Here is a 17,176-nt window from a genome sequence, read left to right as displayed (position 1 = left end):
GAAGGAAATGAGATTGGTCAAACAAGACCTACCCGCAACAAACCCATGCTGGCTATCCCTTAGAATGTTAGCCTGGGCCAGTCCCTCAAGGATGGCCTCCTTAATAAGCTTTTCTAAGATCTTCCCCAGGATAAAAGTCAGGCTAATAGGCCTGTAGTTAGCTGGATCCACTCTCCTTCCTTTCTTGAATATCGGCACCACATTGGCCTTCTTCCAGTCTTCGGGCACTACACTGGAATAATGTTTGTATTATGCATATTATATAATCTACTGTGCCTGCTCAGTTTTGTTCTGATATCATCCCATATTTTCCACCCCCACCCCTTGCTATGGCCTTTGATTGTTGTGCAAGTGATCGAATAAAGATTAAATCAGGGAAAAATATTAAATGGATTATGTTCTTGATAATGCTAGCATAAATCCAGAGTTATTCTAATGGGTAAATCCAAGCAACTCAGTGGATTCAGCAGTTACTTTAGATTTGCTGATGTCAATGTGTTCGTTATTTCTACTCACCCAATCTGAGTGAGAAATGCTATCTATTTTGTATATGGTAAGGAAAGTTTTTCTTCCTTTGTAACACTCAGGGGCCGGTCATCAGCTACTTTAGCATGTATTTCACAGGCAACACCTTAATTAAGTTATTCCTGTTTGACACCAGCACCTGAGATGATAATTTAACCCTCTGATTATACTGCAGTATTCTGGGGTGGAACGCTCTCAGTTTCAGATTCCATTTATGAGGGTGCCAGTGCTTTAAGGATAACTTTAAAGGTACTGGAAACATTTGATGAAGAGATTGCTCCTCTTGCACCTGTGAATAACTACTCATCATTTAAACCCAATTCATCTGCATCAGTGTTCATGAAATTATAAGGGTTTCATATGAATAGTGTAGAGAATATTTTATTTGTCTGTGTCATCACAGTCTATTTGACCTTACCCAAGAACACAAGGACACCTCCAGATAATAAACTGTACTTCGAATACATATGCTTTTCATCCCATTCTTGCAGCTCAGGAACACTATTAATTTACTAGCAAAATGCCCATCATGAATGATGGTGTGGGGGGACAGACACCAGCATCTGGCCTTGCGCCCTCCTCCACTGCTTGGTGTTCAGCCCCACTTCCCCCTCCCCACCACTGCTTTGAGTCATTTCCCGGTCCCCCTGCTGCTTTGGGTCCAGTATGGCCATGGGGAATGGTGTGGGGAGTAGCTACGGGAGGGGAAGTGCCAGCCAGTTCCAGCAGTGGCCTCATGGCACAGCCCTGGGGTATGGCGGAGGGTGAATGGGTGGGTGTGGTGCATATGGGGCTGGCGCATGGGAGGGGCACGGGTGGTTCATTCTGCCCTGCAGCTGTGTACTAAAGCTGGTGGGTGCTGCCCACTCCCGCTCCCCACACAGCACCCTGTGGCCACATCTTGTGTCTCCTTTGCATGCCAACCCCCTGTACCGGGCCCCCCCTGCACACACCCTGTGCGCCCCATGGCCACAGCCAATGGGTGGTCCCTGTGTGACAAGGTCACACGGGTGCTTGGGGGGTGTGGCACATGCAGGGAGTGGGGGGGCGTGCCCTTGCCCCGCTGCACCCCCATGGCCCCACCACTTCCCAAGCATCCTGGCCCCCGACCATCAGAGGGGAGAGCAACAAGGGTGATGTTGTGGTGGGGGTCTGCTATAGACCACCAGAGCAGGAGGAAGTGGTAGAAGAGTCTTTCTTCAAATAGCTAGTGGAAGTTTCCCAATCACAGGCCCTGGCTTTCATGGGGGACCTCAGTCACTCTGACATCTTCTGGGAGGACAACACAGCAGTGCGCAGGCAAGCCAGGAAGTTTACAAGGAAGTGGAGTCTTGGACAAACAACTACGGAGGAATATGACAGTGTTGTTTGGTCATACAGGGATGAAATGTGGGGGGGCAAAGTACAATTGGAGTCACACCTAGCAAGGGATGTAAAGGGTAACAAGAAGGTTTCTATAAGCAAGGTTCTGTCTAAGGTGTGTGCATGCACAGCTGTGCACAAGTAAAAATGTGGCCGCGCACAGCCTTTTCAAGGCTGCATGCCAGGAGAGGCTGGAGCCGGAGCCTGGTGCGGGCTCTGCCGGCTTTGGCGAAGTGCTCTGCTCCCTCACATCAGCACCGGGGAGCGGAGCACTTCCCCAGAGCCGGCAGAGCCTGCCCCAGCCCCAGCCCCAGCCTTCATCCCTGCCTTGCCTCACCTTGGGGAGGAGCTGCTGCCTGCCCCAGTGAGGCTCCACCGGGTCCAGGACACTGCTCCACTCCCCAGCCCTGAAACCATGAAAAGCTGTAAGATATTATTAGCTGATGCCTTACATGAGGGTTGTTAGTAACGCATCAGCTGCGGAAAGGAAGATCAAATGCAATGAGTCCAACCACCTCATCAAGAAGCCATGTGAAAATCCACCAAACAAAGTAGTACAGTCAATGGCTTATTTAGCCCAGCTTTAAATATCATCATTATCTTTTATTATTACAATTATTATTATAATGCATTGGGTATTTTTTCTCCCATTTGACAAAATAAAGTGATAATGAGTTTCTTTTTATTGGCTTGAGAATATCTATTGGTGACATGCAGAATTTTTTATCATGAAAAACTACTAAGAGGGACAGCCCATTTTGGCTGGGCTAAATTATGAAAGCAATTCTCCCAAATAAAATTCATGAGTCACAAACAGTCTGCCACTGCAAAAACACACCACGAAGATTTGTAACACGCAGGTTGGGAAAGATTTACAGGGTCACATGACTGTAGCTAGCAGACTTGAGGGCTGGATGGCTTAACTACTTCTCTGTGCCTTATCACAAGCAACTTGCAATTGATATTTCCTGCTTGAGACGTTCTGGAAGTGAGATGGTGAGAGCAATGGCAACGTTCTCCAGGTTATTTATTCTGTGGGGGTAGGGAGATTGGGAAGGGGGAAATGAGATCAGGAGGAATGATATTTTGAAAAGAAAATAAATCCCAGCATGAATGGGCTAAGACTGACCAGAAGCAAGGCTTTTTGGAGGGGATATCTTTTACTGGATTTTTTTAGAACAGTGTTTCTCAACCCGTGGGTAGTGACCCAAAAGTGAGTCGCAAGAATATATGAAAGGGTCACGTACAAACTGTGAAAATGGATTCTCCTTTAGAGGATAGAAACATGGGAACCCCTTTTTCCCTTGCAGGCTGGCAATGCTTCAGCCTGCAAGGGGCTGCTTGGGGCCCTCCATGCCCTACATACACACCCCTGCCCCTCACACTGGGGGCTGCGGGGCAGTGCATGGGAGTGAGGGGCACTGGGTCGGGACCAGCCATCAATGTTTACAAATGGGTCCTGGGACAAAAAAGTTTGAGAATCACAGTTTTAGAAGGGCATAGATCAACTTTTGGGTGCCACTGTATCCTTCCCCAGGTGTCTAAGAAAAAGGCAGACACAGCAGAGCTAAAAAGCAGATAGAACAGAAAGAAGCTTCTGCAAAACTCCGTAAGCTTAAAAAAGGATGTGAGATATATTATCAGGTCATTAATACACAAGGGAAATGCAGTAACCTGAGCGTAACCAGTTATTTGGGAAGAGTAAGACCAGTCGAGAGGGTCATTATCACCCCAGGCAGTTACAAAGATTAGCAGGACAGACTGCTCTCCCATCTCAGCACTGGAAATCTCTATTGCTTATCCTTTAGTCCCTCTCGGTGAAAGCTGCCATTGTTGAAAGGGTTGATAGGCTTGACCCCCTGTAAAACCTTTGTTCTTATTAGTAAGTGATCTTCAGAGTGTGAGGGGCTAATTTGGGTTCAGGGACAGTTAAAAAATGGTGGATAAGAAAGGGAGCGTGGCTCATCATATGCGACTGTAACACACCCTTCCTTTTCCTTTTCCCCTATACTTTCCACATTAGGGATCACAGCATTAGGTTGTATCTTTAGGGTGTATCTACATCTTAAGATTGGCAAGGAGAAACAAACCTCACCCTCTTGCTTCCACTCCACATATGGCACATATTGGACAAATTGTAGTATGGTTCCTATCAGAGTGTTACTAGACTGTGGTTCTCAATTTTTTTTTTTACTTAAGGCACCTCTAGGTAGGGTCAAGGCACACCTTAAAAACTGCCAGCTTTTAGCTTGTACTTGTTTTTTGACTATGGAAAAAGAATAAAGCAATTCCTTTAATGCAGAGAACTCAGAGACATCATAAGTTAGAATATTTGAAACTATGCGCTCCTATTTGAAATCTCTGGGTTTATCTTGTGAATCATATGTAGATGCTTGAATACCTAACTGTGCATTGTGTATCACAGCACACTTAAGAGGATCTCATAGCATCCCAGAGTGCTTTCCCTTGGCTGAGAATCACTGTATTGGATGTACCCAGTAGCACTCTTAGAGACACACCCAAGAGTGTAATACTGACAGCATCTTGAAGCATGTGTCAAAAAGCAGCTACACAACATTGCGTGGCATATGCATAGTGGGAGTGAGTGGGCCAGGGCTTCATTCTTGGTGGCAGTCTCAAGATCCTCACGGAGGTGGTTCTGACATACCCATAGTTTGACCCAGTTTCTGCACTTCTCACAATTAACCAGGCGACCTCCCCCGACCGCCCACACCTTAGTACCTAAGAGTGCCTATCTAGATAGACTTCAGTTTGAGGCCCAGAAGAGAAGGAAACTTGAAGCTAAGTAAACATATCATTAGTAATGGTTCTCAAATCAAACTTCAGCCAGCAAATAGAAGAATTTCCATGCAAAAGTCAATAGCTTACCACCTATTTTAGGATAAGCATCCATCTGCATATCAAGAGGAGGAGGGGAAAAGCGGCTGAGGGATGCAGTTCCTGGAACATGCAGTAACTTTATGGAATAAACACACAGTAGGAACGTGGAATACATGCACCTTTTTTTAACTTTCAAGTCATTCAAAGGATTTGTTTACTTTTAGTTTTGAGATAAAAAGTGAAAAGAAAAGATTCAGTCATCAGCTGGTATAGGCCTGTGTGGTTCTACCCACATATTTAATAATATCAGGAATTCCTTCTGGCACACTTACAATCCACTGAGAGGAAAAAGAGATCCCAAGTTCAGAACTGCTCGGTATACTTGCACCCAGATCCTATTCCACCTTTCCAGATGTCAATGCCTCCATGGTAAATGGGCCAAAGAAGAGTGATCTTATTCTGGCAGAGGGCAGTTTATGCCCAAACATGTGAGCACTGAGCAGTCATTTATAGGCAGCCAGCAGGAAAGGCTAAGTGTTTGAGGTCCCTCCTCTCAGGTATCTACCTGAGGGTTTGTAGCAGGGCATGAGGGTGCCTGCTACTGAATGGTAGTGAATGGGCTAAGCTGACACTCAGCAGGGCAGCAGGTGAGAGTTACCATGGTAACAGAGTGGGTCAGCTGACCACCAGGGGGCAGGGCCTGGCCTTTATAAACAGAGAAGGCCAAGGCCAGAGCCAGTTCCCCCTGGCAGCTGCAGGAGCAGGAGCTCAGCAGGAGAGCTGATCAAACAGAGTCCAGGGTTACAACCTGGCTGCCCTGACTGGCCGCATGATGAGATGGGGTCTGGTGAAGAGCTGAGTGAGTGCAGACTTTGGGTTACAAGCCAGGAGACTTCTTGTGTTTGTGTTATAGCCGTTTGGCTCATGGTTTAGTTATGGTTATACCGGAGGACCAGGTGAGGCTATAGGGGTGTGAGGAGGCCTCACAGAAGCTCCCCAATAATCCGGGGGTTCCTGGTGCCCATTAGGGTGGCACGGCATTTTGTGCCACAGTGGGCATGGCGAGAGAGTGCCAGAGAAGTGCTCAGTGTGTGGGATTGGGACCCCAGCCCGCAAGGGCGGTTGCCCAGTAGGGCGCACGACCTGGAGGAAGGGTCAGAGGGCCAGGCATGGCTATGGGCCACCTGAGCCCCAAGTGTGAGAGGCGCGGCACAGCGCGGGAAGCGCAGCATAGGCCCCAAGAGGGCGAGGGAGTGCGAGAGGCGTAGTATAGGCCTGAGAGGGCGAGAAGTGCGGCATAGGCCCCGAGAGGGTGAGGGAACACGGGAAGCGTGAAAAGCACGACACAGGCCTCAGTGGGGACGAGAAGTGCGGGAAGTGCGGTACAGGCCCAGAGAGGGTGGGAAGCCCAGAGGGGTTGAGAGGCCCCAGGGGAGACAAAGAGCCCTGGAGCCAGGGGGCAGTGAGAAGCCCCGGAGTTAGGGGGGTAGTGAGGAGCTCAGGGTGAGGAGGGGCGATGAGGAGCCCCAAGAGGGAGAAGAGGTGGCAAAGGGCCCCGAAGGCAGACAACAGGCCGTGGCATAATAACATGGCCCAGGGCAGATTACACCAGCACCATTGGCGAGGCTTGGGCTACGGTGCAGGGGAGGAAAAGCAGCCGCAGATGGCGCCCCCCATTATCGGGGTGCACACGAGGGGGCAGCCTCCCGCTAATTCCAATTATCCATCGTTTATAAATAAGATCAAGGCGTGGCAGGCGAGAGTAGGCGGGCAGTCGGCCCATTACAGGGGGGGTGGAGCCACATGTCCGGAGAGGCTCCGAAAGTGGCACCCCTGCCACAGGGTTGTACATCACCTACCTCCATCCTCTGCAGTTCCAGAACACTTAGAGGGCAAGCATTTACCTGAACCAGGATGGAGTGAAACCCGTTCACCTTTTGCCCAGTCACCTAGTGGTTAGGACACTGTTCCAGGCTGTGAAAGTGCAATGGGGCCCCTACCCCATCACTGAAGGAGAGAGGGAAGCCAGGGCTCCAACACCTTGGAGGAACTCCTAGTGGCAGAGGGACCTTTAATAGCATGGCTACCTGCCCCGGGTGTGGCCAGCACAGTGTGACCAGTGATTGACAGGCCTAGAGTGGAAGTGGGTTAGGTTGTCCACAGAGGGGCTAGAGGCCTTATATAACCAGGACTGTGGCTGAGGCCTGAGAAAGGAGAGGGGCTTAACTGGCTAGGAGGGGAGGACTCCAGTCTGCAGGGAGCTGCAAGGAAGCCCCAGCACCACTGCACAGCAGAGATAGGTATTTTGGCATTGTGTTGTATCTCATTGCCACAGTGGGATGCTGCCCTGGGGCTGGGGGAACCTTCGGTTTGGGAGCAGGTGCTTGTATCTTTTTGTTTGTGTTGAAGTTGAACCAGAGGACTGAGTTGTGGTTGTAGGGGAGGAGGAAGTCACTGAGAAGAGTGCCAGGGCACCCCAGGTCCTAAACCTTTAAAGGATGGAGGGGGCGCTGCTGTCAGCAGAAGAACTGTGATATGAGACACAAAGGATTGAGGGCACAAGCCCAGAGCCCATGAGGAATCAAACCAGGTCCAACAGGCCCAGAACCCTTGAAGGATGAGCTGGGGCTCAGGACCCTAGGTTCTGAGACAGTGGACCTCAGGCAGAGGAACCCAGCCAGGGTAAGTGGGCCAAAGCCAGGGGGCTGCAGTCCAGATGGGGACCTAGGACCCAGTAGCAACATGTAGGGGGTGCATGGGGGTGCATTTGCACCCCCTGAGAGTGCTGGTGCACACCCTGATTGGCTGCACTTGCCACTTAGGCCATGGGCAGGTGGGGCAGGCAGGAGTGCCAGTGCCTCCCCTGCAAGTGCCAGCTGATCACTGCAGCTGCTCCCAGAAGTGGCCACGGCCACTCCCGGAAGCAGCTGCAGCAATCAGTCTCTGGGGAACTCCCCCCACACAGCAAGATCAGCCGCAGGGGACCCCCTGGCCAGGCAGCAGGGGGGGCATATGCCCCTCCCTGACTAAGGCAGCACCAGTTGCCTATGCTAGGACCTGAAGCAACCCCCCTACCCTCTAGGTGTGGCTTTCCTGCCCAATTTTAACACTAAGATGTGGCAGGTGAGACAACAGGGTGGGACCGAGAGAGGCCAGAGAGGGTAAACAAGCCAGAATCCTGGCAACCACTAGGGATTGATTTTGCTACCCCAGGGCTGGACACATTACAGAAAGACATAGTTCTCGACTCCAGTCAGCCAGAAGATCTATGAACACACATTTCCTTTTTTCCTGGAAGTGTACCCAAGCCATTAGATAATGGACTAGACAGGGCTGAGGGTATCCTCCTTCCTTTTGAAGCTTGGCCACTGGATCGAAATGAACACAGGAGTCAAGGGTTCAGAAAGAACGCATATAAGATGGGACACAACTCTGTTGCCCAGTGAGGACGGCACTCCCCTGGTAGAAGGAAGTAAAGGTTCTGCTCTCTAAGCTGCTTATGTATTTTGCATTTAATATTCATTGAATGAAACACATAAGTATCACTATATTACAAACATAAATGCACTAATTGTCTTCCAGGGGCCCAAGTAGCGGGGAATAAGATCACACTTAGCAAGTTAGATATCTAAGCATGCCTAAGTGCCACTTAGATGACTAACTGGTGGAATATTATCTGTCCTGTGGTCTTTAGATAACACACAAAGTGTTATCCCATTTGCTACAAACATCACGTTGAAGGGATAATGTCTCAACCTTTGCATAGTGGTTGCAGCAACTAGGGAGTTGAAATTAATGTTGCACTAAGAAACTGGCGGAAGCATGAACTAGATGACCTGATAGGTCTTAGAGTCACTGATATCCCTGAACAGCAATGGAAAACATCTCCTAAGATGTCTGAGACCTGGACTGTGGAGTATGGGTTGGCTGCTAGAAGCTGGTGAGGGTTGTATTCTCTCTCCAGCTGGCAGTTAAATCAGAAGAGAAGGCAGGCATACTCAGTGCATTTTGCCTCAAGTGCTTAGATCATCAGACAAAGTACTCCAGCTGTGCATGAAGCCACAAAACCTTTTCTGTTCTCCAAGTGAAGAGGGTTCCAGCCTCATGGACATGCTTTATTTCTGCTGCACACAGAGGGGTGAGGCTGCAAGACCATGCAGGTGGCACACATCTTCTGGATATAGAAGAGCACACCAATTAAAGGTTACCTTGTGCAGCTCTTCATAGAAGACATTCAAGATGGGAGAGGAGCTCTTCATGAACTTTCTGTCCTGGGAAGTGAGAGGAGACCACCTAATCTGGAAGATAATCTGCAGAGTTGCTATACTCTTTCTTAGGGCTTCACTGAACAAAGGATTCAGCATCGTCTGTCTCTCCTGTGGCGATCCCAAATGCACAGTCCGGAAGTTCCAGTGGGTCTTTAGGAAGGGGACTTTCATTTTAGAAAGGTTGATTGACAGTGCAAAATCTTTGGAGAAGAGGGCTAATATAACACTCTTGAAGGATGGGAGGACGATATGCTGCACAGCATATGCTGTGGCATAAGCATGAACACAGATGAGTAAGTGTTTTTGAGTCATGAGTGGATTGCAAATGCTGGACTGGATCCTCAGCTGGTGTAAACAGCCGAACTTCATCTAAGTTACTTATATTTATTCATTCTGAGGATCTTCCCACTGAGTCTTTTTCTCTGGCATCCACATACCCACTGCTTTTTTGTTAGAGCTGTATAAACAATCCTAACATTTGATAAACCAGGTGAGCAGAAATCATCTGTTATCAGTTGCCAAGGATAAAACCTTTCTATGAGCAGCTGAAGGAAAAAAGTGAGTTAATATCAATGTACATTGGTTGCAATAGCATAACTGATGGGGGGGAGGGACGAGAGCAGCTGCCTTAGGCATGTCACCTGTGTGGAAGGGCACAAACATAACTGTGACTACAGCAGTGGCTTATCACACCACTGTGATCAGGACCCGGCATCATACTGGTACCCCTGGAGTGAAGCTGCCTGCTTTCACCTCTGGTTGATTGTTGCAGGAAGTACGATTAGTCAGTGTAGAGACCCCCAAATTATGGTAGGTTTAGCAGACAGCTCCTTTTCCAACTTAGTGACAGGTTTCAGCTTCTGCATGAAAAAATAGCTACTAAAACTTAACTGAAAACGAGAATGTCCTCTCCATAAGAAATACTGATTTTTCAAGTTTTGTTTCCATCCAAAATTGGGATGAAAGTTGAAATATTGACATTTTTCACTGAAAGATTCCAAAACATTTCTATCTGCAAACATTGATATATTTTATTTTACTCTTTTTGACTGAAACAAACCATTCTGACATTCAGGAATCAAAACATTTACACTGTAAAGATTTCAGCACCAAACTGCAGCCGCCAGCGCCACTGGGTGCATCATAGAGTTTTTCCCTTGGATGCTTTCGTTATTCCCTGGGGAGGGTCATCTCCCCACATGACTAAATCTCCTATGTAGCACTGGCACAGATGAGGTAGATGTAGGTGAATATTCGCATTATCCCTCTGAGGCCCAACTTTGTACCCCTCCTCCACTCACCCCAAAAAATTACACTTGGATTTTCTTGATGGAAAATTGAAAATAGTTCTGTAAAAGTGACTGTTTCTAATGGATTTTGTAGAAGCTACATTTTCCACTGGAGAAAAAGAAATGGACAGATTTCTGATCGGGTATAACTGGAACCAAATGAAGCTTAATGGCAGCCAAGGACACCAAGTAATCCCCTCTGAGGGAAAGACATATGGATAACCATTGATGCTTTCAGTACTTGTGTGAGGGAGTGGGGTCTTAGGAGCAGCCGTGTACTCCCTAGCGCCCCCTACCATCACGTAAGGTGGACTCGGCACCCTCGGATTCTCGCCCGCCACGTCTTTGATGATAAATAGGTTTAGATGGGAGGCTGCCTTTATCCCCCCAGTGAACGGTGTGAATGTCCCTGCCCCTACTCCGTATGGGGTACCTCTGTGCACCCCTTGCCTTAAGGGCTATGCGTACCTCCTACCTCCACTTTAGCACGCCCCAAGCCTCGCAGTTGTTCCTGGATGTTTATTCTGTCCTGGCCCTCCGATCGGCCCTCTCTGGCACCCCTTGGGCTCATCCTACCCTGGTGCCCCTCTCCGGCAACCCCGGGTTTGTCCACTCCCTGGCGCCCCTGGGGCTCACCACGCCCCGACGCCCGTCTCCAAACTTCCCAAGGCTATCACGCCACCTGGGCCATCTTCCTAAACCTTTGCTAGTCACTCGAATGTCCGAATACTGGTGGATACCAGATTGGGCTCAGGCGGCCGGAGCCTTACCTGGCCTCTCTGACCCAACTGGGTTCTTGCCAATGTTATCAGTCTGCTTCGGCTCAGGCGGCCTGAGCCTTACCTGACCTACTTGACCCTTCAGGGTCCTGTCAGCTTTTGATGTCCACGTAGGCTCAGGCAGCTGAAGCCTTACCTGGCCCTTTAGGCCCTTCAGGGTCCCCAATACTGAGGAACCTCTCTAGGGTCCTTTTTAGTCCCCCCTGTTACTGAGTTCCTAATAATCAGAACATGCCCCACCTATTCCTGGGGGGGCCTCTCTTCATACCCGCACCCGCTCCTGGGGCACCTCTCCCCCTCTAGGGCCTGTGCCATGCTTCTCGCACCCGCTGCCCCACTCTGGGGTCTGTGCCACGCCTCTCGCGGCTGGGGCTACAACCCCCACTCGGCGAGCACCTTTCCGGCACTCCTTGTGCTGTGCCCACTGTGGCACTGTGCCCCTACTGGGCACCGGGAGCCCCCAAGCTACTGGGGAGCCCCCGTGAGGCCTCCTCTCACCCCTACAGCCTCACCCAGTCCTCCGGGCTAACTATAACCGAAACCCAAGCCAACTGGCTACAACACAAACAATACAGAGCCTCCCCGCTCATAAGGTAAACTCCAAGCCCCTCTAGGGCTTGCAACCCTACCTCCCTTTAGGGTGTTCTCATCCCTAGCATCATTGCAGCCAGTCAGCACGGTAAGGCTGCAACCACCAACTCAGGCCGCTCAGCTCTGCTGCAGAGCTCCTGCTCCTGCGACCGCCAGAAGGGAACTGCTCTCTGGCTCAGGCCTGGGCAGTTTATAAAGGCCCAACCCTGCCCCCTTCTGGTCACCTGACCTGTCTGGTTGCTGCGGCAACCAGCATCTGAGCTGCCCCTTGTGATTGGCAGCTCCTCAACCCTACATTAGTCACAGGACATCTCCTTGATCCTGTGACAGCCAGCATAGCTCACTTCCTCCATGCCTGGAGCTTCACTTGGGGATGCTGCTCTGCACCAGGGGGCCTTAGCAGGCAGCCCAGTCTGGGATAATTACCCAGTGGACCACACCTTTCTTTTTTAAGGAAATGTTTCATGTTCCAACCCAAATCAGCCAAATCAAGTCCAAATTCATGAGTCAGTCCAGAACCATAAGTGGCCCTACTACCTGCAAACATGCTCCACCCCTGCCAGGGGCTTCAGATATTTCCAGCGTCTTTGGCAGGCATCCTCCGTGTAGGCCCAAGCCTGGAGGCTTGGGGTATGGATGTCCACTGTTTGGTGCAAGGGAGAACAGCCTCCTCCTTTCCTTTCCCCTGTGGCAGCAGCCTGCAGGCCAGCCAGCAGTTCCCTCTGGTAAGCCTCTCTGACCCTGCACTTTCCTGGTTCCTGACCCTGCCTGCTCTCTTCTTGGACTCTGGCTTTTGGATTTTCTCTCCGATCTGGTCATTTGTTTTTGACTCCTGAACTTCGACTCGTCTTGTGACACCACCCTGCCTCTGTATTCTCCCTATGATGTAGTAACTTGGTATCTTACTCTTGAACTCTGATTTGGCCTGTGTCTTGGACTCTGCCCTGTCTCTCTCTCTCTCTCTCTCTCTCTCGGTGGCCTGTCCCCTAGGTAAGACCTCCCGTGACCTGGTCTTTAAACTCGAGCCACACAGACTATGCTTTTCTTTGGCATTCATAAAGGGCATCCAAGAGAGGGAAGTCTCTTCGTACCACCACACTTCTCCACCAACTATGCAAGGACCGGAGACAATGTGGCCTTCCACGTGGTTTTTTCAGAAGAGCCTGAGTAAAGCACCTAAACCTGACAGAAATACATCAAGAATAGCCCCTCTCTTTCTCTGGCTTCTTTTTTGTCCATTTTGATTTTTGTCTCCAGTTAGCTGCATTTTCCTGCTTCATGCATCTGAGCACCATACCACCATTGGAGTTGCAAGCCCTGTCAGAGAACCTCTGTACCCAACTAAAATTACCTTTAATTTCATAAGCACGTTACTGCTATTAGGTTTTGCAAAGGTGTTTTTCCCCTCAAAAAAGCATAATCATGGAGCTTAAGTTACACTGTTGTAATGATCATTCTTATTTTATTTGCAAGTGCCAAAAAGTGTGCTACAAGTATTCAAGACAAATATTAGGACAAGATCCTTGTCCCAAATAGTTTAGGCTAAAAATATGAGATGAGGTGTCCCTTTAACGGTAAAATACATTTCAGCAAGAAAGCATTTCTTTTTATGTTTGAGCTATTAGCAGATGTTATGAGTAGGAGTTATATGAAAGGGTTTAAAAAAGAATATTCACACGTAGCTTTAATTGTCTTGCCCCAGATGTTGCTGGCACCCCATTCAGCACAATTTTATTTTATCATCCACGTAGCCCATAGAGTAGCATGTTGCAGAGTGGAAGATTTGTCTCTTGTGGGGGGCTAAGGTTAAGTTTGTATCTCCTGCAATTGTAAAAGGGTCGTTAAGGTCAGATATTATGACAAATAAATTTAAGAGGAATGCTGGAGAAATCATAATTAGTTACAGAGATACTACACATTTTTAATGACTGAGACTTAATTTTACTTTGCAGGATTATAAATTGAGCATCTTTATCTGGATCATCTACCCCCCCCCCTTTAATTAATTGGAAGTTTATTTCCCTGGCAATTAGAGAGATTCTTTTCATCTGGAGATGTTAGTGAGCTACGTACAAATGTTCTCTACCTCTCTTTCAGAAGTTCATCTTGCTAATTTTTTCACTGCCTTTTATATAACTAGAGATTCTCAGTGGTCTTTTTGTGTGACAAAGGCAAGCTTCCCCTCTGCCTTTATATTCCATGAAGTAGTCTGGGACTTGTAAAACTCAGTGGCAAGCACTTTATAAATGGTGGCAGATGAGAGAGATGATGGATATCATGGGAAAGCACCTGGGAGGAGCAAAATTAAAGAGCAGTCGTGCTCTGAGAGTGATTTTGAAGATGACAGCATGGTGGTCCTTGTTCCCTGACTCCAGTTCAGACGTGATCTGTTGGCACACAAATGTTCCTTCCTGCCTGTCTCTGTACACCCGCCTGAGCTCTGGTGGGCTCTTTCAATGTCACGTGCCATCAGCAAAGGAGCATTTCAGCACTTGGATTATCTCTGCAATACTGCACTGTCTTTGATGGTTGATCATAGGTGTGAGTGATGGGAACCTCGTCAGTTCTTCTGATGAGGATACGTAAGGAATAGACTCTGATGCTCACTTTCTCTCAAAGCTGTGCAAGATTAACAGGAGTAAAAATAATGGAAGCAGTCTGATTTACTGCCAGTGTGCATTCTGGTAATGACTGAGAGCCCCAATCAAGCATCAGGGCCTAATTGGACTGAGTAGCATGCAGCCGTAGAGCAAAGGAAACCAGTCTTGCTCCAGAGGGCTCAAAGTCTACAGGGGGCTGTTCTGCTGAGTAGTAGGATGACATTTTAATTTAGCAGTTTTGGGGATTCGGATAGTTTCACTCTCTGGACTCTCATTCACTTTAGAGATGGGGCAATAAACAGCAAAAAAAAGGGGGGAAAAAGACAAAGAAATAAAACCAAGGTTGCAGCAGAATTTCAAACTATTGGTCTGAATGTTTGCGATGATAAGTAACTTCGGCTAAGTCACCAGTCTGAATTGGTTTGAGATCCTTCAGAACCAGAAGTCATTATCACCTAATGGCTTCTTTGTAGCCTGTGAGAAAAGAGAAACTAATCCTAGTGCAAGACACAACCGACAGGTTTTCACATCATAATTAGCACCCCATCTGGAAGTCTTAGTTAAGATTGGTCAAAAATGTTCTATTACAACTGTCCTTGACAGGAAATGGTGTGAACTGAGAGTGTCTGCTTTCTGGGAACATTTTGAGTTAAAACAAGTGAACACCCCAAATCTAAAAATGGGTGGTTGTATTTTTTCCCCCCACCAAAATAACAAGCAAGCCAAAAAAAAAAAATCTATTTGGAAATGCTATAATGGTAGCACATCAAAAGGTGCCATTTTTGTATCCCCATGTTTTACTTCAGGCTGGGTTCCTCCTGAGAGGTCCAACCGCTTTGAAGTAGTGCCATGATGTTTCTAAATCAATGCATTTGGCCATCTTTTCCCAGGTTTTATATTTGTGCCAAAAGTTAAAAATCCACCAAACATTTTGATAACTTCCCCACCGCTCCAAAGTTGTCATTTTTTTCTCTTAAGGGATGAATTCCATTTTTCGGGCAGTATTAATGTCAGCAGGGAAGTCTGCTCTATGCCTCCCCACTGCATGTATTCCCTTTGACTTGTCTGACATGTTGGCGGAGAGGCTCACACTGATTCTGGACTGTGCGTGACCTGTGGAAAATAGAGGAATTCCATCTCTAACAGGGTCGTCCTGGTCTTTTCTATGAAACAGAGAAAACTAACTTGAATATAAATGACTTACAAGCCAAGCAAGTAATAATTTCTGGAACCATGTAAGGAAAATTCAAAACTACATCCAGCAAATATTTTCTGATGCTATTTTTTTAGTCAACACAACCTCAGACTGCAGGGTTTGTATGTTGAGCCTTTCATTCATCACCTGATTCCTAAGGTTAAGAGAGCAAGCGAGCAAAGAACACAGTTGCTATATGTGTTATCAGATCCCTTTTCAACATATTCGTATGCAGACATCTTGCCCTTAGCACTCTGTTCCTGTTTTCAGCTCAGTTAAATGTGTCTCTCTTAATCTATCTTCTGAATCTATCTTTTGAGCAAACGTGCAATCTTCCATAATTGCCTTTAGACAGACTTTTGTCATTATTTCCTCAGGAATCAGCATTTTGATAATCTAACATATACTGAGACCAACACTTCAGGTCCTGTCAAGTTTTTCCTTTATAGAGCCTAGGGTATAAAAGTTTATGATTATACCCATTGCTAAAGCCCTTTGGACTGAGGCTGGGCATCCTCATTGTGAGACTTAAATGAAACTTCTCATCTTTCCTGACTAATGATGTCAGTTCATTTAACTGTTTTCTCTTCTTTGAACAGCAAGGACACAAATGGCTTCTGAATCTAGGTAGCTTTGCCTCTTCCTGGTCCTCTTTTTAATTTCCTTCGTTTTTTTGTTACTTCCTTCCCTGAATGTTTGTTAACATTCTAATTTATTAACATCTGTTAGTATTAGCATAAATTAGGGTTTTTTTTACCTTTTTATACTGTGGACTGGCAAACCGTGGACCAGAAGTGGCTGAAGACTGGCAAACTGTGGACCAATTGTGACTGGCCTACTGTGGGCTGGCCTACTGTACTCTGATTAAGCTGACCCACTAAGCTGTCAAGGACAGAAGCTGGAACGAGCTTTGCTCTGCAGCTTACTGAGCTGGTGATGCTCTGGTCCGGGGAGTTTTATGTCTTGTACCTGCTTCTACCCCAGAGTTGTTTCTACAATTTACAATAAATAATCTTTGGACAAAATGTTCCTTAAACCTCTGCTCTTAGAAAGCTAAGTAGCACTTAGGCACAGTCAGGGTTGACAGTAGTTTTTTGTAGAATTTATTTTATATCTTGTATAGGATGGTTTAGACAGGGATGATCCTGCCCCATGCAGGGTATTAGATTACATGACCTGTGGAGGTACCTTTCAGCCCTACTTCTTTATGACTCTATAATTTACATATATGGAAGCAAGCAAAAAACAACAGAAGGGTAGGAATGATGATACCTCTCTCTCTCTCTCTCTCTCTCTCTTTTTAAAAAAAAAAGCTTTTTCCAGGTGTAAGATCCATAAATTTTGCATTGAGAATATGAGACTCTGCACCTTTATTTTCCTAGAAAACATTGCTATACTGTACTCTTGATCTTTATTTCTTCCAAACATACATACAACTGTATAAATAATGAAAGGAAAAAGCTGTCTAGTAATTTCAACAGTAACGTTGATTCATAGTTTCATAGTTTCTAGGGTCAGAAGGGACCTGAGTAGATCATCTAATATGACCCCCTGCCATGGCAGGAAAGAGTACTAGAGTCAAAAGACGCCAGCAAGGTGTACCTCTAACCTCCTCTTAAAGCCCCCCAGGGTAGAAGCCAGCACCACTTCTTTTGGAAGTAGGTTCCAGATCTGAGCCCCTGACCGTGAAGTAGCGCCTCCTGATATCTAGTCTGAATCTACCCTC

Source organism: Crocodylus porosus, unplaced genomic scaffold, assembly GCF_001723895.1.
Source record: "Crocodylus porosus isolate Cpor-Errol unplaced genomic scaffold, CroPor_comp1, whole genome shotgun sequence".
Lineage (NCBI taxonomy): Eukaryota > Metazoa > Chordata > Crocodylia > Crocodylidae > Crocodylus > Crocodylus porosus.
The sequence above is the reverse complement of the archived record's forward strand: the minus strand, read 5'-3'. Positions refer to the sequence as shown.